The following is a 23,200-nucleotide window of genomic DNA, read 5'->3' as shown; positions in this document are numbered from 1 at the left end:
CATTATGCAGCTTTTAACCTTTTATAAAAACTTCACAAACAGGTTGCTTACTCCTTAATACAACGTGGGATGTGTGAAGAGTGCCCTTAACTCTTCTGGTCACCCTTACGCTTCCTCCCTTCAATCCATCCACCTCTTTTCAGCAGATGCTGGAGTGCCTGAAGGTATGCTCAGAGCCCACTCAGATGCCTGGGTCCACCCCACACTCCCAAGGAGCTCCCTTCTAATGGGAGAGAATTTCACACAAGGAAATAGTTTTGATGTGGACCCCTTGAGAGGCAGAGTAATGCAGTGTACCAGGTTCAGAGATTTGGGGACAGGAAACCTCAATTCAAATCCTGGCTCTGATATTTTCTAGCTATGTGAACTCTGGCAAGTTTTGACTCTCTTGGAACCTCGGTTTCCTCATTTCTAATCTAAGAATAATAATAGTATCTGCTTTTTAGGGTTCTTAGGAGGATTAAATAAGAACATGTTGGTATGAACAGTGTCTGGTGTATAATAAGCGCTCAATAAATATTTGCTTTTAAAAACGTTATCTATAGTAGATGTTCAAACAAACCTTTTGGGAACTCAGCAAGATAAGCAACAAAAACCCTCAGGGGAGGTCAGGCAAGTGACTACATCTGCCTGGAAGCAAAATCCTTTGAGCTGATCTTTTCCCGTCCATGAGCACATGACCAAGGAAAGGAAGCTATATTTTTCTTGACTGCGAATTTGAATTTGCAGTTGCACATTCCAAAGGCCTTGTGAGTTCTTTCCAGTTTGGGAAAAGGAGCAGCTAAGGGCACCCATGGAAACACTTACTAATTGTATGACCTTAGGCAAGTCTCCTAACCTATCAGTAAAATGGGAATCATAAAATGGAGATAATAATTCGGGCTACCTGCTATGATTGCTGTGGGATTAGGGGAATGATGCATTTAGCAGAGTGCCTGGTGCCTAGTAGGTGCCCATTAAAATTTAGCTATGACTGTTCCCTTTAGCTGACACACAGGACTGCCTTGAATGTTCACATTTCCAGAGAAAGGTGCCCAGGAATATTTCTCAGTGTTCCGCCTGCCAGGTCGGTGCTCACTTCAAGCAGTCAGTTTACAGTTCAAAGAATCCCTTTGTTCAAAGGGTGAGCAAATCCAGGTCTCGTGTATCTGCAGCAATGAAACAAGGGAGTTTTCTCCCTGATCTTCACCCCAAAGGCAGAGTCTCTCTTTTTAAATGCCTGCACACATGTTATTTATTTATTTTTGGTTAACGTTTAAATTGAGGTTTTGGCTGAAACTCAGCCCGCGCGCACTTGAAAAGCCAACAGGCTCATTGGGCAGCCGACAAAGCTCTCGGGATTTCCCCGCGGGGCTGCGGAGAGTACAGACAGGAAGCCTGGGGACCCAGCGCCTGACCAGAACTTCCTCGGGGGAGGCTGCAGGGGAGCAGGCGCATCCTGCACAGAACGCTCTAGAGCGCCGCAGGCCAAAGCAGCAGCCTGCTCCCGACACGTGCTGCAAGAGGGTCCCGACCCGGGGGTCTGTACCCTGCACGCATGAGGAGGGAGGTGGAGGCTTTCCCCTCAGCCCCCCGAAGAGAACCTGACCCTGCCAGGCTGGAACCTTCCATTCCGGCCCAGCCTCTTCCTCCCTCGCTGTGCCGAGGAGGGATCTAGAAGGGACTTTCCAGAGAGGGTTAGCGTGCAGGGTGTGGAAATGGAATAAAAGCATATGCAAATAGGTCTTAGCTGCCTTCCTCTACCCCAGCAAATAAGAGTCTTTCTCCAAGACGCTTGACCGCTCTTCCTTCCCTGGATGGCAGCAGCAGGGCCGACTGGAGTGGTAAACTCTGGGCCGGAAGGCATGCCAAAGAGGTGGGCAGGATGGACAGGAGACAGTAGCACAACGAGAAGGGGGAGAACGGAGGCTGAATTGGAAATGATAAAATAAAATGAAATTTTAGGAGCTCGCTGTGAGTATGAGCTGGGAAAAAATAATCATTGCAAGCTGATTTATTATGTACTTACCTTCTGTTTGAGAGGCAGCAGGCTTTTGTACAGTGGATTATTGCAGAGTAAATGGCACATTAAAGATATAATCAAGATGTTTAAGGCATATTGAAATGACATTAGAATTAAAGTAGGTGAGAGACTTTTGTCATGGTCTAGAAATATAAAAATGTCAGTGACTTGGAGATATTTCCAGTGCTTTAGTAAAGATGCAGCTTCATTTCCAAAGGGGGCATATTTTTAACCTTCTGTTATTTTCAGGGTGGGGTGGGATAGAGTGGGGTCAGGAAGTGGTTTAGAGTCTCTATGGATGATAAAATCATATGCTTTAAACCCCGGAGTTGTAGACTGTGGTCTCTATTTAGCAAGTCATAAACTTTCTTGCAGTGACAACAGCATGAAAATATTGCACAGTAAATATGGTGCTCTTAGGAGGTTTCAGGGCTGGAGGATTATGGCCATTACTTTTTGTTTATTGTGTTCCTATTCTCAATCTCAATTTTGTCTTGTATATTAAGAATTTTTTTTAAGTTTTCTAATTTTTTAAAAGAATCTTTTACATACTGAACCTGACTTATATAGTAATTGGCAAACAGTGTCACTTTTCTTTCTTAATGCCTCGATGGGTTTAATTATTGTATTACTGTATTTTCTTGTCATTTGAGACCTTTATATTCAGTGTCCTTTCTTTCTTCCTTTTTTTTTTTTTTTAAATATGGAGTCTGGCTCTGTCACCCAGGCTGGAGTGCAGTGGTACAATCTTGGCTCACTGCAACCTCCGCCTCCTGGGTCCAAGCGATTCTTGTTCCTCAGCCTCGAGAGTAGCTGGGATTACAGAAGCGCGCCACAACGTCGGCTAATTTTTGTATTTTTAGTAGAGACAGGGTAAACCCTGTCTTGCCATGTTGGCCAGGCTGGTCTCGAACTCCTGACCTCAGGTGATCTTCCCGCTTCGGCCTCCCAAAGTGCAGTGTCCTTTATTTCATTTGCGTGCCACGGTTCTGCTTTGATTTTGCCCCAAACCATTCTGAGTATAGCGCTCTGCTGACATTTTATCCCTGTTATTAACAATGGGCTTTTGGACACAACTGACTTATCTTTATTTTTGTTACTGTTTTTAAAATCATACTGCTGTCCTTATGCATGGTACTCCTTGGAACAGATAAGCAGCAGTACAAGAAGCTCTTTGAGAGAGAGAAAGTGGACTCTGGTGGACTCTGGGGGTCGTGCCGGTTGTTTGGAGTTGTTGGACTGTTAGCTTGTGGAGTGGGTGGTGTTTCATCTTCAGGATTCCGTGAGGCCAGGCCTGGGATGGGGCTAGGAGGTGACTGGATGGCTCCTGGTGATGCATTCCTGAGCCCTCTTCTCATGTCTAAATTCCTAGAGTCCCACTTTCTCCAAAGGCCCTGCGGGAATCAGACACATGCACTGCTTCAGTTCGGTGTAGTTTTAGGTTCTCAGTGGAGGCCTTTAGGCTCAACCTGTAGTAAATATTTGTTTTCTCTGGCTGTCAGCAATTTATAATCTTGGGTGTGGTCCCTTAAAGCCAGCTTTTGGGCAATTTTTTTTTTTTTTTTTTTTTTTTAGACGGAGTCTCGCTCTGTCCCCCAGGCTGGAGTGCAGTGGCACGATCTCGGCTCACTGCAAGCTCCGCCTCCCGGGATCACGCCATTCTCCTGCCTCAGCCTCCTGAGTAGCTGGGACTACAGGCGCCCGCCACCGCGCCCGGCTAATTTTTTTTGTATTTTTGGTAGAGACGAGGTTTCACCGTGGTTTCGATCTCCTGACCTTGTGATCCGCCCGCCTCGGCCTCCCACAGTGCTGGGATTACAGGCGTGAGCCACCGCGCCCGGCCGATTTTGGGCAATTTTTGAATTGCAATGGGGATTCCTCCTTCTGGTTGTTCTACAATCTGGCAAACGTTTCTTATTTTGTTTTGGGCTTCAGTCTTACTTAATAACAAGAGAAATCTTCTATTTTCAACAATAACTTACAAATTATTTTTATGACTTACACTTTGTAAAGCATTTTTGTCATTTCATGTAATTCTTTCATAAAATTTGTAAGATTGGTAGAAACGGTATAATTAGCACATAATGGGAACTTATTAAATATTTGTTAAATGAATGAATTAAATCCATTTTACTGCTGAGAAAATTGAAACTCAGAGAGATCAAGTGATCTATTTAAGGCTCCACTTTTCAGTAGGGACTCGCATCTGATTTTTCCCATTCAAGACTGATCTGATATAATATCTTACGTACTATTTGTTACTCTTTCTCCAAGATCTTGGAAAGATCCTTTGATTCTCTAAGAAAAGATAATAGGACAATGCAAATGCGTGGATACACCATCAAAGGGGTGGCTGAGGGCTGTCTACCTTTTTGTATAGTTCTTTCCTAGGTTCCTGACTCTGCTGAAAACTTATATCCTTAAGGATATGACTATTTAGATACATTCCTTGTTGGAGATAAGAGCACAAGTTCATTGCTGAATCATGGTGTATACACACACACAAAAAAAGAGTGTGCAAGTTCATGCGGAAAAAAATGACTATCTTGAATTTTTAATATTTTTGGAAGTTTGAGCATAAAACTCTGCACATCTCAGGGGAAGTTAATTTCAGAGTTTTGGATGTGGAGCTGAATATTTTCTCTAGGTTTGTCTCTTGGGGTACTGGAGGGAGTCATGCGGTGCCGCCATTTTGGGTAATCTTGGTGTGTAGCATTCAGTAGTCATCTGGCCTACAGTCGTCATTATCAGCTGCCCCCACTGCTGGAGGAAATGTCACCCATATCAGTTCAGACATTAAAATAATAAGAAAAGAGCCAGTTGTTCTAACCAAACCAAGAATTAGGCCTAAGGTCACACCCATGTACCAATAACATCCATCAGCTTGCCAGAGACTTCCTTTAACCGGGGACACCAGGAACAGAGAGAAAGAAGAAAAATTTCCCTGTTAAATCTGAAGCTAATTAGAGAGGGATGCCAAATGGGTGTTCCCCACAAGGGCCTTTCCCTTTGACTTCTGTAACCCGAGATTCAGTTTTGGCTCTGGATTATCTCCCAGAAGAAAGCTGCAAAAACAACTCGGGTTACTTCTTTACTAAACTGATCCTCTTTGCTGCTCCAGTGTGCAATTGTATTGCCACACAGATAGTCTCAAACCTGTCAGTCTTTTTTGCAGTTGGTTTTGTGTCTCATAGGACTTCCTCAAGTGAAGATTGTAAATATTTATTTTTATATTTACTTTTGAAACATCTATAGTTTTTGTTGCTATCACATTGTTCATTTGCATTTCGTTCCGTCATCCATCTGAAGTATATTTTTGTGTATGATATGAGACAGATCTGATGTTAATGTTTTCCTCTTTAGGTACTAGTTTTTCCTCTACTTTAAAAAAAAAGATAAAATGTTAGCATTAGGATCGTTTTAGATTTATAGAAGCATTGCATAGACAGTACAGAGAGTTCTCGTACACTCCGCTCTCCTGCTTTTTGATTTCTTCCTCTGCTTTGAAAGGATATTTTTACCTGGTCCTAAATTACAGCATGTACACAGATATCTTTCTAGAATCTCATTTTTATTCTATTGGTGATTTGCTATTTCTGCTCCAATGTCACATGTTTAATTATTATTTCTAGAGATTTCATAGCTTTTGCTAGGAAACCTGAGCTCTCACAGGACTTTTAAGAGGTCAAATTCAGCCTTCAGGCAAGTGAAATAATATCAACCCTGTAGTTGTTGCTGCTGAGGTAACCTGCCAGGAAGTAACACACCTGCTACATAGGGAAGGGAGGTGATCACTGGTCACCTGCCCTTTTCTCTGGGCACAAGTCTTGGACACAATAGCAAGGACCAGGCTTTGGAGTAGAGTTTCTTCACCTTAGCACTATTAACGTTTTGGGACTGAAAGTTCTTTGCTATTGGGGGATACTGACCTGTGCATTGTAAGATGTTTATCAGCATCTCTGGCCTCAACCCACTAGATGTCCCCCAACTCATGACACCTTGAAATGACAGCCAACTCATGGCAATCAAAAATATTTTCAGACACTGCAAATATTCCTAGGAAGGTTAAGCCTGCCCTTCCACTCCCCCTGCCCCTCCAGTTGAGAACCATTGCTCTGGAGCCAGCCTGAGTGTTAACCTTGGCTCTACTGTTTAGTAACTGTGTGCCTTCATTTTGTCAATGAAAAATAGCCAACATCTGTAAAATATTTGAAGAGATATATTCTGAGCCAAATTTGAGTGACCATGGCCTGTGACACAGCCCTCAGGAGGTCCTGAGAACATGTGCCCAAGGTGGCCCAGGTGCATATTGGCTTTATACATTTCAGGCAGGCATGAGACATCAATCAAATACATTTAAAAAATACACCGGTTTGGTCCAGAAAGGTGGGACAACTCAGAGTGGGGGCTTCCAGGCTATAGGTAAATTTAAACATTTTCTGGTTAATGGTTGAGTTTGTCTAAATACCTGGGATCAACAGAAAGTAATGGCTGGGTTAAGATGAAGGATTGTGGAACCCAAGTTCTTATTTGCAGAGGAAGCCTTTAAGTACTAGGCTTTACAGAAGATAGGTTGTAAAATTTCTCCTCTCCCTCTCTCCCTCTCTCCCTCTCCCCCTCTCCCCCCCCCCCCTCCCCCTCTCCCCCTCTCCCCCTCTCCCCCTCTCCCTTTCCTGAGACAGAGTCCTGCTCTGCTGCCAAGGCTGGATGGAGTGCAGTGGTGCGACCTCGGCTCCCTGCAACCTCCACCTCCCAGGTTTAAGCGATTCTCCTGCCTCAGCCTCCGGAGTAGCTGGGACTACAGATGGGCACCACCACACATGGCTCAGTTTTGTATTTTTAGTAGAGACAAGGTTTCACCATGTTGACTAGGCTGTTTTCGAACTCATGACCTTAGATGATCTGCCCGCCTCAGCCTCCAAAAGTGCTGGGATTACAGGCAAGAGCCATGGTGCCCGGCCCATAAGATATTTCTTGTCAGACTTACAGTCTATGTTGATGTTAATGCCGGAGAGGTATAATGTGGCATGTTCGAACCCCACTTCCCATCATGGCCCGAAACAGTCTCTCAGGTTACATTTTAAAAGACCTTTGGCTGAGGAGGAAGTCCATTCAGATGGTTGGGGTTGGGTGGTGGTGGTTGGGGGGGGGGGGGCTTCAAATTTTGTTTTTGGTTTACAATTTTCTCCTGTGTAAAATGCTAACAATAATAGTGCCTGTCTCCTAGGATGGTCATGAAGGCCAAATTTGTGTGGCTAATTAATCACACAAAATGCTCAGAACAGACTCTGGTAGGAAAGACCTGAGCTGAATGTTAACCATTACATTATTTAAAAAAATCCTTTACATTTGATCTCACTCCTGATTATCCCATAGACTTCCCATTTTTCCTACACCTCTATATCTTCTCCGCTGTGGAGCAAATATGTTTAAATCACAACAATATGCACCAAAACATTACATGTCTATGTTAATGAAATGGAACTCTATTTTCAGGGCTCCGTAACTGCTAATTAATCAACTCCCATGATAAACTCATCTGAGCTGTGTGTGAATTTTATTTGCAGCTGCAGAACAGCAATTCTAGTTAGTTAACAGGCCTTTAAGTGACAATCCACCTCTTTGGAACAGGAGAAAGGCCCAGAAATGATTTTCTGAGCAAGATGGTAATGACAGTGGGGAAGATAAAAATCTGGATAAGGAGAAGACAGAGGATTTACTTGATTCATTAACTTGATGACTTTGGGAATGCTGTGTTCATTTGCCGTTAAAACACACCATCATCTTGCAATTCAGAGGGGGATGGATGAAGACTCGCCTTCTAGCAATTCATGTTACTTAATCACCCACAAATTTGTTTTTTTGTTTGTTTTGCTTTTTGTAGCAGCAGCTACTGTAAAACCAATACGTTTGTTATTAAACTTGCCTGAGAGCCTTTCTCCCGGGGATGATTATTTCTAGTGCGTAAGAGCTGGTTGAGGATGGCAGGTGTAGGCTATCTCTGCCTTTGTCCTAAAGGCTCAATTCCTTCTTCCAGTGAAACCAGAACTTGGTTTGACGAAGAGAAGGAAGTGCCTTGGACTGAGCGGTGGGGACTGTAGTCAGGCTCATTGGTTTGATGACCTTGGTGATGCTCACTTAATTCACTTAGTCAATACAGCAGAGTGGTTGGAAGCCTGAGTTCTGGAGGCAGCATGATTAAGTTGAAAACCTAGATTCTTAACTTGCCAGCTCTGTGGCCCTGGGAAAGCTGCCGAACCTTTCTGAGCCCAATTTTTCTCATTTATAAAATGAAGTTGATTGTAGTACCTACCTTATAGTTTTATTAGGAATTTTTAGTGAAAGAATTCATTTAGCCTCACACATAATAAGCATTTATTTAATACATCTTAACTACAATGATAACTGTTATTATTCATTTGCAAGCTTTCCATGAGTCAGGCATTGTAAAGATAGAGGACACATTCAGGTCAAATAAGACATTTTGGATTTCTGAAGAGTTTATTTCTTGGAGATTGGAAGGAGAGGATTGTTTCCACAGTGGTAAGCATCTAAGGCTGTGGACGTGGGGAGGGAATTGGAGAAGCTTGTTGGGAGGTGGTGACCTTTATGGAGGGACTTGTCCCCAGAGACTGGTACGTGAGTAACTACAAAGGGAATGGACCCCAGACATTCCCTTTGTATGGGCAGAGCCCATTCACATAGAGACAGAATGTCAAGACCATGGAAACAGGTGTGTGAAACTTAGAATATTCTCCCCAACCCCAAATAGAAAACAGTTACCAAGTTTGAAATGTATAGGCTGGAAGACCAGAGAGAAATGTATTGCCTGTTTCTGCTTAGTGAATCTAGCCCTGAGTTTCTGTGACTTTAAGCATGTTTTATGCCAGGCGTCTGATTCCCAGCTGACTGGGCCCCAGAGCCTAGAGGTGCCCAGCACAAGGTGTATGGGTTGCAATTATTTGTTTGGCTATTTGCGTTTAGTAATGTTTCTTTTCACCTTGCAGGAACTCACCTCATGTTTATAAGGGGAATTTGTTTTACAGAAAGGGCTAGCGAAGTTCAGTACTGGAGGATCACCTTACAGCTCCTTCTTGGCAAAAATCTGTTGACCCCAAAATGTTTCCATGCTTGCTCCAGCTTTCCTCCTAAGGTGGTGCAGAGATCTAAATGAGATAATTATGCAGACTATTTAAAAAAAATTTTAAAAATAAAGTGCTACGTTAGGTACTACATACTTTTTTTTAATAGCCAGCATATAAAGCAATTTGGATGTATCTCCTTTACATCTTTTGAGAATGAGCTGAAAGACCAGGATTAATTTAGCTTTGAAAGGGTATTGAATTTGTAAAGTTGTACTAGGTAAGTCTCTCCTGAAAGCCTCGCATATTGAAAACCCATTCCTTTATTTTCACTGTGTATAGCAGGAGCAAAGTGCCACAGTAGTATTTTTGGGGGTGAGAGCTGGCAAAGTCATATTTACAGCAACTTTTGGGTTCCTTTATAATTTTTCCTCATATGGTGAGAAAAATACATAAAAGGAAAGGGAGTGAATTCTTGAAAATGGAAGCAAATAGTTTCTCTGTCACAATGCATTATGACCAAATGAAGTATGGGATTTCTTTTCATAGGACAAGTTACACATTTGCCCAATAGAGTTTCACAATAGGACTGTGTCTTAAAAGAGAATTCAATTTTTTATTGATCTAATGCAACTACAGTTTTCCTGGGCTGTGGACTGGGGAAATGATAATAATGGATGGAGCAGCCATGCTGACAAATGTAAATGGTCAATGTTTAAAAGACCTTCATATTGCTCTTTTGTTCCGTGTTTTCTGACTGCAAATCTCATGAAGTTGACAAAATGGCTCATAGCGCAAAGTACGTCCTGGTCAATAGGAGGCAATTACTTTGCTGTGTTGCTCTGTCCTGTTCCCCATTCTGGCTGAGGAATGGCTCTGTGCAGTTTAAGTTTGTTTTGGCCTGGCTGCTTCAGTAGCATAGGAACAAACTAGTGCCTTATTAGAGATATAGATTCTGAGGAACTGGAGGTTCGAGGGTCTGGGTGACCAGGGACAGGTGGGGGTTGGGGGCAGTAAGGGGGCCAATGGCTTACCATTCAGATCGTCACCACCCTGATGTCCAGCTTTCCGTGCAATGCAGTGACTGGGAGCTTGTGGGAGGTCATTTGAAAGATACTGTGGTCTTCCAAAACAGAATATGTCAGTCAGGCAGAGGATGGGAAGATGACTGAGGACAGGAGGGGAACTTTCAGAGGGCAGAGAGAAGGAGTGGTTAATCATAATAAAAGCATAGAACTTGTTATTATAAAATAATTACTCAAGAAGTGTTTTCTAATTGTCTACCAGGTACGATGCACTGCTGTTGTGGGACAGGGTTAAAAGAGGTGGAAAATGTGATATCTGCCTTTGAGAATTTCACAGTCTCACAGGACTTGCACCAGTGGGTGCAAGACCCCACAGGATAGCATGTTAAATTGTGTGATGGGATGACAGATGTGTGGGATGATTTTTTACTCTCCTCCCAGCTGTTTTCCACACCCAACCAGAATATTTAAAAAATACAACCTGGATCACATTCCTTCCCTGTTTCCTCTTAAGGTCAACTCCATATTTCTCAGCAAGGCCAACATGAATCAGCTCTTGCCTACCTGGGCCTCCCTCTCCTCATGCCATCCCTGGTCTCGTTATTGACCTCAGTAGAGGGATCTCTCTCCGTCCTCACAAGAGTGCCTGGTCACATCCCATTTGTGACTGTTTGGACATTCCATTCCCTGTGCCTGGGACTCCCCTTTACCTGGTCTTCACCAGACCACTCTCTACTTATTCTTCAGAGTTTCCCCTTAAATGTCATTTCTTTCTAACTACCAGGTGCTTCCCAGAATCTTCAGCTTTTCCACCGGTCGCATTTATCACATTTGGACTCACTTGTCTGTGTGATTATCAGTGAGATTTCAGTCTCTCCTGTTTGGTGATCTCCATGGGCCATGCTGGTCTTGTCTGTGCTGCAACCCCAGGATCTGGCACAGGCCTGACACACACAGCAGGTGCTCTGTAAGTCCGTGATGGGTGAATGGATGAGCAAGGCGAGGTTCCACTGGGTCAGTACAGTTGTCCTTTCAAAGCACTTTGTTGCTCGTCCTGGAGTCCTTGGTATGTTGAACTTAGCATCCTCTTTGTCTAACCTCACACACTCATAAGCTTCCAGAGGGCAGGGATTGAATCATCGTCATCTTTTCATCTCTAGCACCTGGTTCACATAGGAACTCAGTGCAGGTTGTAGGATGAAGGAAAGAATAAACGAATGGAGCAGGCCTTATCTGGATTTTAAAGCTTGCCTGGGGAGGAGGGTGTAGAAAAAGTGAATTCAAGTATCCAAAATAGCAGTGGGAGCTGGGATGCAAAACAAGAGTAGGGTTTTGTTTTGTTTTAAAGTTGAAAATCTGCATTAGAAAAATACCGGTTAGTCACCAGACACAGCATGACAGGATGTACTCAAGCTACAAAGATGGGAGGGTTGAGTGGGGGGAGGCTTGGAATTTCCCCAGCTGAACTTTATACCTTGAACGATATCTGTCTCTAAGAGCTTGCTGCTCTCCTCAGGAGTTTTATCCATTCAACACATTTTTATCAAGCACCTATTCCATGGGGAAGATATGCTTCCCCTCGAGGAGCCTGAAAATTGGCCCTTAAGGGGTGAAAAAAAACTTACTCTCTTTATGTGTAAAGCACAAATATACACATGGTATATGTAGACATATATCTGTAGTGTTAACATTTAATAGTAGGGGGAATTAGGAAAAAAAATGTCTGAAAAGTTTCCTTAGAAGGATGATAATGGGCCGGGCGTGGTGGCTCAAGCCAGTAATCCCAGCACTTTGGGAGGCCGAGACAGGCGGATCACGAGGTCAGGAGATCAAGACCATCCTGGCGAACACGGTGAAACCCCGTCTCTACTAAAAAAACACAAAAAATCAGCCAGGCAAGGTGGCGGGTGCTTGTAGTCCCAGCTACTCGGGAGGCTGAGGCAGGAGAATGGCGTAAACCCGGGAGGTGGAGCTTGCAGTGAGCTGAAATCCGGCCACTGCACTCCAGCCTGGGCGGCAGAGCGAGACTCTGTCTCAAAAAAAAAAAAAAAAAAAAAAAAAAAAAAGAAGGATGATAATGAAAAAAAGATTGAGAAACGGACCTACTCTGTGCCAGGCATTCTTCTGGTTAAAGTGCCTACTCCCATGAAACTTTCGCTCTTACAAGGCAGAAAGGCAGTAAACAAATAAGTAACTATAACCGTGAACTAATAATAAATTCTATGAGGCAGAAAAGCAGGCAAGGGGCTGGAACATTTGAGGAATGGGTGGGGCATGTCTGTGGTTCTTTTAGGTAGGGTAGGTGAGGGATGGACTCTGATGAGGTGACGTTTGAGAAGAGTCTGGAAGAAGTAAGAGGTGAACAGTGGAAATATTTTGGGAAAGACCCTTCCAGGAAGAGGTAATAGCTTGGTGCAAGTAAGAACAGCAAGGAGGCCAGGTGGGCAGGAGTGGATGGATGAGGGAAGGATGGTAGAAAAGGAGATTGGAGGTAGAGGCAGGGGCCGGATGACATGGGCCTTGTAGGCCATACTGAGGGGTTTGGGTTTTGTTCTCTGTGTGATGGAAAGCTGCTGGAGAGCTTTATGCAGGGGAGTGACATGATTTGATTTATCTCTCCTTTTCTATTTTTTGAGACGGAGTCCTGCTCTGTCTCCCAGGCTGGAGTGCAATGGCATGATCTCAGCTCACTGCAACCTCCACCTCCCAGGATGAAGCAATTCTTGCTTCAGCCTCCCGAGTAGCTGGGATTATAGGCGCCTGCCATCATGCCCAACTAATTTTTGTATTTTTGTAGAGATGGGGTTTCACCATGTTGGCCAGGCTGGTCTTGAACTCCTAACCTCAGATGATCTGCCCGCCTCGCTTTCCCAAAGTGCTGGGATTACAAGCGTGAGCCACTGTGCCTGGCCTCTTTTTTTTGTGTGTGTACTTTAAGTTCTGGGATACATGTACAGAAGGCGCAGGTTTGTTACCTAGGTATACATGTGCCGTGGTGGTTTGCTGCACCCATCAACCTGTCATCTAGGTTTTAAGGCCCACATGCATTAGGTATTTCTCCTAATGCTCTCCCTCCCCTTGCCCCCCACCCTCTGACAGGCCCTGGTATGTGATGTGCCCCTCCCTGTGTCCAATGTGTTCTCATTATTCAGCTCCTACTTATGAGTTATCTTTTAATAAGATCTCTCTGACTGCTATTTGGAGGGTGGACTGCAGAGGCAGGAGTGGAATCAGGAGACCTCACTGTTGTAGGTCTCCGAGGTGGGAGTTGATGGTGGCTTGGGTGAAGGTAAACAGTTAGATTCTAGGTGTACTGTGAAGGCAGAGCTTGCCGGACCCGCAGAGGGATTGAAAAAAAGTCTCCTTTCTACCAGCTGCTGGCCTCTCTTGTGAAGGCCAGGCTGAGTACGTAGTTATCTAGCATTCTGCAGTTACTTATTTTTCATCTGTATATCTTGCCACCTTATCTAGTCTTTGAATTCCTTTAGGGAAGAAACCATTTTTGTTTATGTCTCCAGGAGCCAGACAGTGGGGCCGAATGGTTAAAAGTGTTAGTTGTATGTGTTAGGTTGATGTTTTAACTGCTTAGCTGCTGCTCCTCCTCCTCCTTCTCTTCTTTTTCCTTCTCCTCCTCCTCTTTTTTAATCAAGTGAGGACGGCAATGGCATTTTTTTATGGCTTTTGAGAGTGAAGTGAGATTTGCGTGAAAGTGCCTTGTTGGCTGGTTTTGATGTCTCACGCCTATAATACCAGCACTTTGGGAGGCCGAAGTGGGTGGATTGCTTGAGCCCAGGAATTTGAGACCAGCCTGGGCTACATGGCAAAACCATCTAAGTTGGAGCACTTTTCCCCTTCCATGTCTTGGTTTGTCTCCATGTGAAAGGGAAGGTGACGCTTACTTAAAAAAGTGGAAACTCTCAAATAATTTACATTGTATTCTAAGTGTAAAAGGTCACGTTGAGGGTGATGGAGAAGCCATTACATGTCACTTGAGGGAAATGAGTGTCTCTAGTGAATCATTATGAGTAAACGGGTTTGGTGCTGCAGCATGAGCAATACAAAACGTTTATATAGTAATCACCAAATTGTGTGGATCCAACCAGAATTAAAAAAATGCCTGAGCTTTGGCTTAGGGCCATGACTGAACGGGAGCATGAAGCCTGGCATGGAACAGAAGGAATGAAAGGCATGTATGTAGCACAGCGATAGACATAAATAGATGCAAGTTTAAGCAGAGATGAAAATGCGTGGCTGCCGCTTTTTCCCTCTGCACTCACGGCAGGCTCAGAGCTGGAATTAGAACTCTGGCAGCAAAACTCCCAGAGCCTGTTGTCTAAGTGTTACACTTTGCTTTCTCCAGATATACCCAAATGTTACCCCCGAATCCTTCTACTGGTAGATTAATTCCCCCTGGCTTCATTCAGATAGTGGGGTTCAGGTTTATTTTACAGTTGCTGTTCAATTTGTTCACCCACTCATTCATTTGTCCACAATTTAAACACTACTTTTGTGCATCTGCCATGTGCCAGGCACGGTTAGGTGCCAGGGATCCAGTCGTGAATAAAACAATCTCGGCTTGGGGCTACATTTAGTGGAAGCAACACTTCTTGTTTAGGACTATCAGTGGTGGGAGGACCCAGGGTTTGTGTGTTTGCCACAAATTTAGTGGTGCCCTTTTCAGTACTGAACCAGAAAATCTTCTAATTGGTGAAGAAAATCAGCAACAATCTGAAAAATAAAATATGGCTCCCTATACTTCACCCTGGACCGGAAACTGGGCCACCTGCCATCATTTTCTGACCAGGCTGATTTAGCTATTTGACCTTGGGCCTCAATTATAACTCATGTTCAAGCAATGGTTTCTCATACATTAGTTTACTTTGCTCCTTCCAATACCTGATTGGTGAGAGAGGACCATTTCTAAGGAGGTCTCTGATGTGTAGAGAGGTTATATGACCTGCCTAGTTCTCACAGCTGGTAGGAGAAAAGCTAGGGCTAAAACCCAGTTGTAACTTCTGTCACCATTTTTTTTTTTTTTTTTTTTTGAGACAGTCTCACTCTGTCACCCAGGCTGGAGTGCAGTGGCATGATCTCAGCTCACTGCAACCTCCACTTCCCAGGTTCAAGCAATCCTCCTGCCTCAGCCTCCTGAGTAGCTGGGACTACAAGTGTGTATCATCATGCTCAGCTAATTTTTGTATTTTTAGTAGACATGGGGTTTCACCATGTTGGCCAGGCTGGTCTCAAACTCCTGACCTTGTGATCCCCTCACCTTGGCCTCCCTAAGTGCTGGGGTTACAGGCATGAGCCACCGTGCCCAGCCTATCACCTTGTTTTTATTATCTCATCATGCTATCATCTTAATGTTTTTAACTTTTCAGTTTCCCCATCTTTAAAATAAGGAAATTAAACTGTGTGGTTTGTAAAAGTAAGTTCCCTCCCTCTCCTCTCTCCCTCCTTGCCTTCCCTTCTCTCCCTTCCTCTTTCCCTCCCTCCCTCCCTCTCTCCTTCCCTCCCTTCCCTCCCTTCGTTTTCTGACTCCCTCCTGTTCCTAGACCAAACTGAGGGTCAGGCTGCTATTTCTCGGGGCCCAATAACGAGATGCAGATGAACTGGGGAGGAAGATAATTTTGATTTCTGTAACCGGTTACAGGGAGAAGGCCAGAAAGTTAACACTAGACCAACTCAAAATTACAAAGTTTTCTAAACTATACGTCTACATGTAAGTGTGCATTCATCTAAAGACATTAGTGATTAATTTCTTTTAATTTATAACTAAGGTCTGAGTCCTGAAGACCTTCCTTTAGAGCCTCAGTAAATTTACTTAATCTAAATGGGTCCAGGCGGTTACTTATCTTGTCTCCTGCTAAATCAGGGAGGTTCAGGGAGTTCCTTTAGACCCCCAATAAACTTGTTTGTGGAGGCCTGGGGAGTTTCTTCAGACCCCCATTAAAACTTGTTTAATCCTAAATGGGTCCTGTTAAGAATTCCTTTGTTATTTTGTCATGCTTTAGTGTCCAGGCAAAACTCTTGGTGGGCTTTTGTTGCATTCCAGCCTTTGTATAAGGGCACTGGCTCAATCAGCTTTTAATGTCTACCCTAGTTAGTCAGTGCTGGGACAGTTGTGATGGAAGCCTGCATTATTGAGACCTAGTCTCCCTCCCTTCCTCCCCTCTCCACCTTCCTCCCTTTGTTCCTTCCTTCCATCCTTCCATCCATCCTTCACTGGAGTTCCTACTATGATCAAGACATTATGCTAGAAGCTGGAAATAATGTTACACAAAACACATGCACAGACCCCATTAAGAAAGTTAAAAAGCCACCCAAAGAATGGGAGAAAATATTTGCAAATTATACATGTGGGACTTGTATCTAGAATATATAGAGAACCCTTACAACTCAATAATAAAAATACGAACAACTCAATTACAAAATTGACAAAAATATCTGAATAGACATTTCTCCAGAGAAGCTATACAAATGGCCAGTAAGCACATGAAGAGATACTCAGCATCATTAGCCATAGGGAAATGCAAATCAAAACCATAGTGAGATACCACTTCACACCTACTAGGATAACTATACTCAAAAGATAGACATTAACAAGTATTGGCAAGATGTGGAGAAACTGGAACCTTCATACACTGCTGGTGGAATTGTAAAATGGTGTGGCCGCTTTGGAAAGCAGTCTGGCCATTCACCAAATGATAGCCATAGAGTTAACCTATGACACAGAAATTCCACACTTAGGTATACATCCGTGAAAGGAAAATAGATCTCAGGACTCCCAAAATCACTAAGCCAAAGGGAAGTCAAACTGAAACTGTATTAGGCAAACCTGCCTCCCATTTTATTCCTACGCAAGCTAGCTACAAAGATAAAAAAGCTACATACCTCCCTCACAATTTGCCCACAAGGAAATTCCTTGTGGACAAAGGACAGAGAGAATTCAGTCATTCCTCTGCTCGTGTGAGACCAGTGCATGCCTGATTGCTTCCTCCGCCCTATTATTTCACTAAGCCAGACTAAGTCATAAGTGACTATTCCTCTACCCTCCTCTCACGTGTAAATTGTGTATTCAGTAAAAGGCTAACCAGAGACCAAAACATGCAACAGTTTGTCTCACATCTACCTATGATCTGGAAGCCCCTAACCTCGCTTCTAGTTGTCCCACCTCTCCAGACTGAACCGGTGTACATCTTACATATATTGATTGATGTCTCATATTTCCCTATAATGTATAAAACCAAGCTGTGCCCCGAACACCTTGGGCACATGTTGTCAGGACCTTCTGAGGCTGTGTGACAGGCATGTGCTTAACCTTGGCAAAATAAACTTCCTAAATGGATTGAGATCTGTCTCAGATACTTTTGGGTTCACACATCCATGAAAAATGCAAACATATGTCCACACAAAACTTGTACCTGAGTATTCATTCATAGAAGCATTATCAAATAGGCAAAAGGTAGCAACAACCCAAATGCCCATCAGCTGATGAATGGATAAATAAAATGTGGTAGATCCTTACAATGGAATATTATTCATCCCTAGGAAGGATGTACTGATACGCATTAAAACATGGATATATCTTGAAAGCATTATCCTAAGTGAAAGAAGTCAGTCACAAAAGGCCACTGATTATATGATTTCATTTATATAAGATGTCCAGCATATATATAGACAGAAAGTAGATCAGTGACTCCCCAGGGGTGAGGAAGGGGAATGGAGATTGACTGCTAATGGTTATGAGATCTATTTTTGGGATGATGAAAATGTTCTGGAATTGATTATGATGGTTGTACAACTCTGCAAATATACTAAAAAACCAATGCGTTTTTCACTTTAAGTAGGTGAATTGTCTGGTATGTGAGCTATAACTCAATAAGGCTATCATATACTTATTTTATTATTATTTTTTGGAGATGGAGTCTCGCTTTGTCACCCAGGCTGGAGTTTCATTGTGCAATCTTAGCTCACTGCAACCTCTGCCTCCCGGGTTCAAGTGATTCTTCTGCCTCAGCCTCCCAAGTAGCAGGGACTACAGGTGTGTGCCACCATGCCTGGCTAATTTTTGTATTTTTATTAGAAATGGGGTTTCATCATGTTAGGTGAAACTTGAACTCCTGACCTCAGGTGATCCGCCTGCCTCAGCCTCCCAAAGTTCCGAGATTACAGGTGTGAGCCACCACACCTGGCCTATATACATATTTAAAAAACACTAGCATGGTCTCTGTGCTTGTGGAAAGCAGTCTTGTTGGAGAGATAATTTTAATCAAATAATTATACAAAATTATCTAACAATTACAAATTATAGTGAAGGAAAAGAATCCCATAGTATGAAAGAGACTAGCTGGAGGCTAATGGGGGGTGGTGGTAGGTAAACATTCAAGTGCTCTTACAGAGATCCCCAAGTAACAGTGGCTTAAATAAGGTAGATGTTCCATTCTTGCTGATCTATCAGTGCAGGTGTAAGCAGTCTAGGGTGCATATGGAAGCCTCACCATTTTGGGGCTCTTCTGGCATGCTGCTCTGCTGTTCCCTGGGGGGCTGCACCCATTTGCATGGTCCACAGTGGCTCTTTACCATGCCTACAGTCCAAGCCTGAGAAGAGGGAGGGAAACAGTACAAAACTCTCCACTCCTGCTCATATTCAGCACTTTGTCACACCAGGTGAGGAAACAAAGTCAGATGTCCATCTGTTCAGATACCACTTAAGGGTTCCATTAGAAGAGAATATATATTGGGCAAACAATTAGCAATCTCTGCCATAGATGGCCTCTCTGAGGAAGTGACATTGAAAGCAAGAACCTCGGGATAAGTTGATGTTAAAGAGACGAATGAGTTTTCCAGGCCAGGGGGATGGCATATGGAAGGGCCATGAAGCAGGAAAGGCCAGCTACCACATGTAATGATGCTTAATGATGTGCGTGTCTACCGTGCACATCCCCTCCAGATTTTTTTTTGTTTTAATAGAGTCTCTGTGGCCCAGGCTGGAGTACAGTGGTGCAATCATAGCTCACTGCACCTTCCAATTCCCAGGCTCAAGCGATCCTCCCACCACATGCCACAATGCATGGCTAATTTTTTATTTCTAGTAGAGACAGAGTCTCTCTATGTTGCCCAGGCTAGTCTTGAACTCCTGGGCTCAAGAGATCCACCCACATCAGCATTCCAGACTGCTGACCTGGCCCCCTCCGATATTTATAACTCATAAGTACCAGGACTAGGCGTGGTACTGGGAAGCAGCTGCATTGGATTTACCAGGCTTTTCACTCTTGTATTTTACAGGGCTGGGACAGGCCTGGACTGCAAGGAGGGGTCTTTGCACCATCTCTGAAAAGCCTATGTGTATCCTCAGCTTTGAGAACTGAATTCCATGGGTTGTGTCAGTGTCAGACCTGTGAAATTCAGTTCTTCAGCTGGGATATCTCTGTCATCGTGGGCTTGAGGACACTGGAGAGAGTAGATCTTGGAGAACTTCAGTCTGCTGAGGAGCTTGGAAGACTGGAGACAGAAGGCAGAGTCTCAGGCTCTGAAGGAATAAGGAGTGTGGGTTCCTGTGAGAAATGCTCATTTGATTGTGAAAAGACTTGAATTCTATGCTAAGCAGGGTTCCAAGTAGCTAAATGAATGATCTCAGCAAGTCTCTTTTGCTGCTGCTGCTGCTGCCGCTACTCGTTTACATTTATTGATTACTTAACGATGATTCAGGTACTGTCGTAAGTGCTTTACATGCTGTTATAGGAGACTCTTGGGAGAAATCTCTTTAATGAAGCTTGAGACATAGGCATTGCCATGCAATGATTTTTCCCCCCTCTTCACGGAATCAGAGGGAACAACAGAATGTGACAATGATTCTTTAGCATGGACTGCTGAGGCTTCTGGTTCCTTTTTAAGATCTGTGGTGAAAGAAGATGAGAAACATGGGTATGCCCTTCTTTTGGTCCCCCTCTTCCTTTATTTGAATCTTTACTTCCTTCTATAAATATATTAGGGCTACATTGTCCTCTTGTATTTCAAACAAGGCAAAAAGAGGTTGTAATTAGACTTTACTGCAATCCTCAGTTTCTCCATGGAACAGGAATGCAAAGGTTTTGAAGGCCTCTCTATTTGCTGACATGGTCAGCTGGGTGCTGTGGGCCAAGTCCTTCTGTTGCCCTCCACTGTCACCAAGTAAGCTAGGTCCATTCTGAGGCTCAGGTTTGCTGTGATGATGACCACTTTTAGGCAGAAAGTTAGAGGCCTCACGAGTGCGATATAGACTTTATCAGGCTTTAGATTTGATGGGGAATAAGGAATGTGATTTGTCTTTTGGGAACTGATTTTTGATTCATCATTGTCTCTTGGTGTCCTGGAATTTCCGTGTCATTACAATCTACTGAATGAAAGAGTAACCTGTGCCAGAGGAGAGGCGGGTGAAAGACTCCACAGCATGCTCATTCTCAATCTGTCTTCTCAGTGACACCAAGGTTTACTGAGTACCCACTATGTGCTGAGCACTGTGCTCAGGGCTTTGTATGCATGATCTCAGTGAATCTCACCAAGCCTCATCTGGAAAATGGGGACAAATTAACAACAGGATGGCAAATTAAAAAACACGTAACCATGTTCTACAGATGCAAAGGGGTGCTTGGTTATTATGAAGGCCCCCTGGCAAGCGTGTGGGACATGGGTGTGTTCTCTGGGTTGTACTGATCAGATCAAGGACCTCCCCCACCCTTCTCACACTCTGCCCACTTCCGCCCTTTGCTTGTCAGACCCTTAGCCAGTGACTCATTCTAGAACCAGAATCTTGGTGAAATCTCAACTGAGACCGGAGATCGGTGTCTTCAGTCCTAGACTGATGGAGAAAATCCAGAATGTATACTAGAAGCTCCAAGTGCTCTGTGTTTCACCTCGTCCGTGCTGTAGACACTGACTTTGGTTCAGAACTCTGATTTAGTACAAAAGGCTCATTTTAATTTCAGGGGCACTATTCCTGAAGCAAACCTAATAAATGAAATATGGAATTCACAGATACACACACACATTAAAAAATTAACCTGGTGTATCTGTGAAGAGTAGGCAGAAATTCACTGTATAAAAGAATGCTTCATTTCATAGAGAATTTGTGTTAAGATTCCATTAGATAGTACATTTCTCAAAGATTTTTGAGGTTGTATTTGCTTTATCAAAACTTGGTTTATGTAAGTGGAAAAAGCATGTTGCAAAATAACTTGGTGTCTATGATTCAGTTTATGTAAAATAATAAATGCGTGTAGGAATACTTGTGTTGAAAGATGTACATCGATTTGTTAACAATGATTATCTCTGAGATGGTGGGATTTGCGATGTGTTTTTCTTTTTTTTTTTTTTTGTATTTTTCTCTGTTGTTTGACTTAGAACATGTTTAGTTACAATAATAAAGTTATTGAAGACAATGTAACACCCAATTGTGATGAGTCCAGACAGTACTCATGCTGTGCATTTCTTAGTATGTTGTACAGGTGAGTCATGGAGGAGTGGAGAGAGAGCCCTGATTTGTTGTCCCATGAAGAAGACAGGCACAGGATAATATGTAGTGTGATTCTTTTTTTTTTTTTGCAAGAGGAGAAATGTGTGTGTGTCCATGTAAGTGTATGGATGTCCAGTGGGTAGTGGGTGTTAAGATTGCAAGTGATTTTTTTCCTCTCTTCCTTAATTATGCTTTTCTGCCTAAATAAAAAAAGAGCACTCTCCAAAAATCCATCCATGTGTGCCAGTGGTTTTAAATGTGTTTCTTGGACCAGCAGCATCAGTATATCCTGTGACTTTTTTTTGAGTCACTCTGTCACCCAAGCTGGAGTGTGGTGGCACAATCTTGGCTCACTGCAACCTCCGCCTCCTGGGTTCAAGCAATTCTCTTGCCTCAGCCTCGCAAGTAGCTGGGATTACAGGCGCCCGCTACTATGCCCGGGTAAGTTTTGTATTTTTAGTAGAGACGAGATTTCGCCTTGTTGGCCAAGCTGGTCTTAAACTCCTGACTGCAGGTGATTCGCCCACCTCGGCCTCCCAAAGTGTTGGGATTACAGGCATGAGCCACCACGCTTGGCCTGGGAATGACTTTTGGATTAGCCAACCAACCTGTGAACTTTTTAGAAATGTAAATTTTCAGGCCCCACTCAAGACCCCCTGAATAGAAAACTCTAGGGGTAGGGCCCAGCAATTTCTGTTTTACCAACCCTTTGGCTGACTTTTATGCACACTAAAGTTTTAGTACTGATAGGGTCAATCAAGGGACATCTCCATTCCCCTGGAACTGAAATATAGCTGACATTGACCACTCCTACACGTACGCATGCAAGTATTCCGCAAAACTTATTTCTGAGAGATGAACAGCAGGACCACAAAACTTCAAGATCGTTAAAGTGATATTTCCACCAGTGAATAGTAGATCTTTAGGTTTTTAATGTGCAAACTTTAGGTGCATAAAACCACCTGAAGAAGTTGTCAATTAAGGCAGGCTCCTGGGTCATACCCCTGACCCACAGACTAAGCATTTCCAGGGATCTCTCATTTTAACCATCCCTCACTTGAATGTCATCAAGGAGGTCCTAGGACAACACTTAGAGCGACTATTCTAGGCTTTTTCAAATGCTGTTTTCCCCCTCCGTACTGTTATGTTTCTTCTTTCCAATTCATCCTTTCTCTTCCTGTTGTGATTGATGGGGTCTCAGAAGCAGATTAGCCATCCTTTCTGCTCTGTGCTTGGGAGAGAATAGCTCACATGCTGCTAGAGAGGTGCCTTGGGAGTAATAATAAGGATAATGGAAGTATTGATTTGCCACCCTCCAATAACAGGGGAAGGTCATGATTTATCAGCTCACATTAATGGGACGAGGTGGAAAGTTGGACAAACTACCTCACAGTCTGCCTTTCCCTGGTTCTAGGTTGCTGGGATTCAGTGATTTAGGGACACAGTGGTTTCCTAAGTCCTGCCAGCAGTCAAACCTTTGTTAGTTAAAAGGGAAATTTCTTTTTTCATATTTTCTCACATCTAGACTCTTGCCCTCTTTTCTAATAATATTTCAGAGAGACAGCTCCCAGTTTGGGTGTCCAGGTGGTTAGAGAGT

General features: G+C 43.5%; 2 long non-coding RNA genes across 2 annotated transcripts; one reads left to right on the top strand and one right to left on the bottom strand.

The window, feature by feature from the left end:
• Positions 1 to 1,762: 1,762 nt before the first annotated feature.
• On the top strand, positions 1,763 to 21,529 carry LOC111547188. Its single transcript, XR_002733051.2, has 2 exons — positions 1,763 to 1,953; positions 19,398 to 21,529. It is a non-coding gene; the product is annotated as an uncharacterized LOC111547188 (long non-coding RNA).
• LOC116418772 lies at positions 8,387 to 11,414 on the bottom strand. Its single transcript, XR_004228917.1, has 3 exons — positions 10,951 to 11,414; positions 10,119 to 10,270; positions 8,387 to 9,168 (listed from the first exon to the last, which is right to left on the bottom strand). It is a non-coding gene; the product is annotated as an uncharacterized LOC116418772 (long non-coding RNA).
• Positions 21,530 to 23,200: the final 1,671 nt, after the last annotated feature.

This window comes from Piliocolobus tephrosceles, chromosome 4 (assembly GCF_002776525.5).
Source record: "Piliocolobus tephrosceles isolate RC106 chromosome 4, ASM277652v3, whole genome shotgun sequence".
Classification (NCBI taxonomy): domain Eukaryota; kingdom Metazoa; phylum Chordata; class Mammalia; order Primates; family Cercopithecidae; genus Piliocolobus; species Piliocolobus tephrosceles.
Note: the sequence above shows the minus strand (reverse complement) of the source record. Positions and strands in the feature narration are given on the sequence as shown.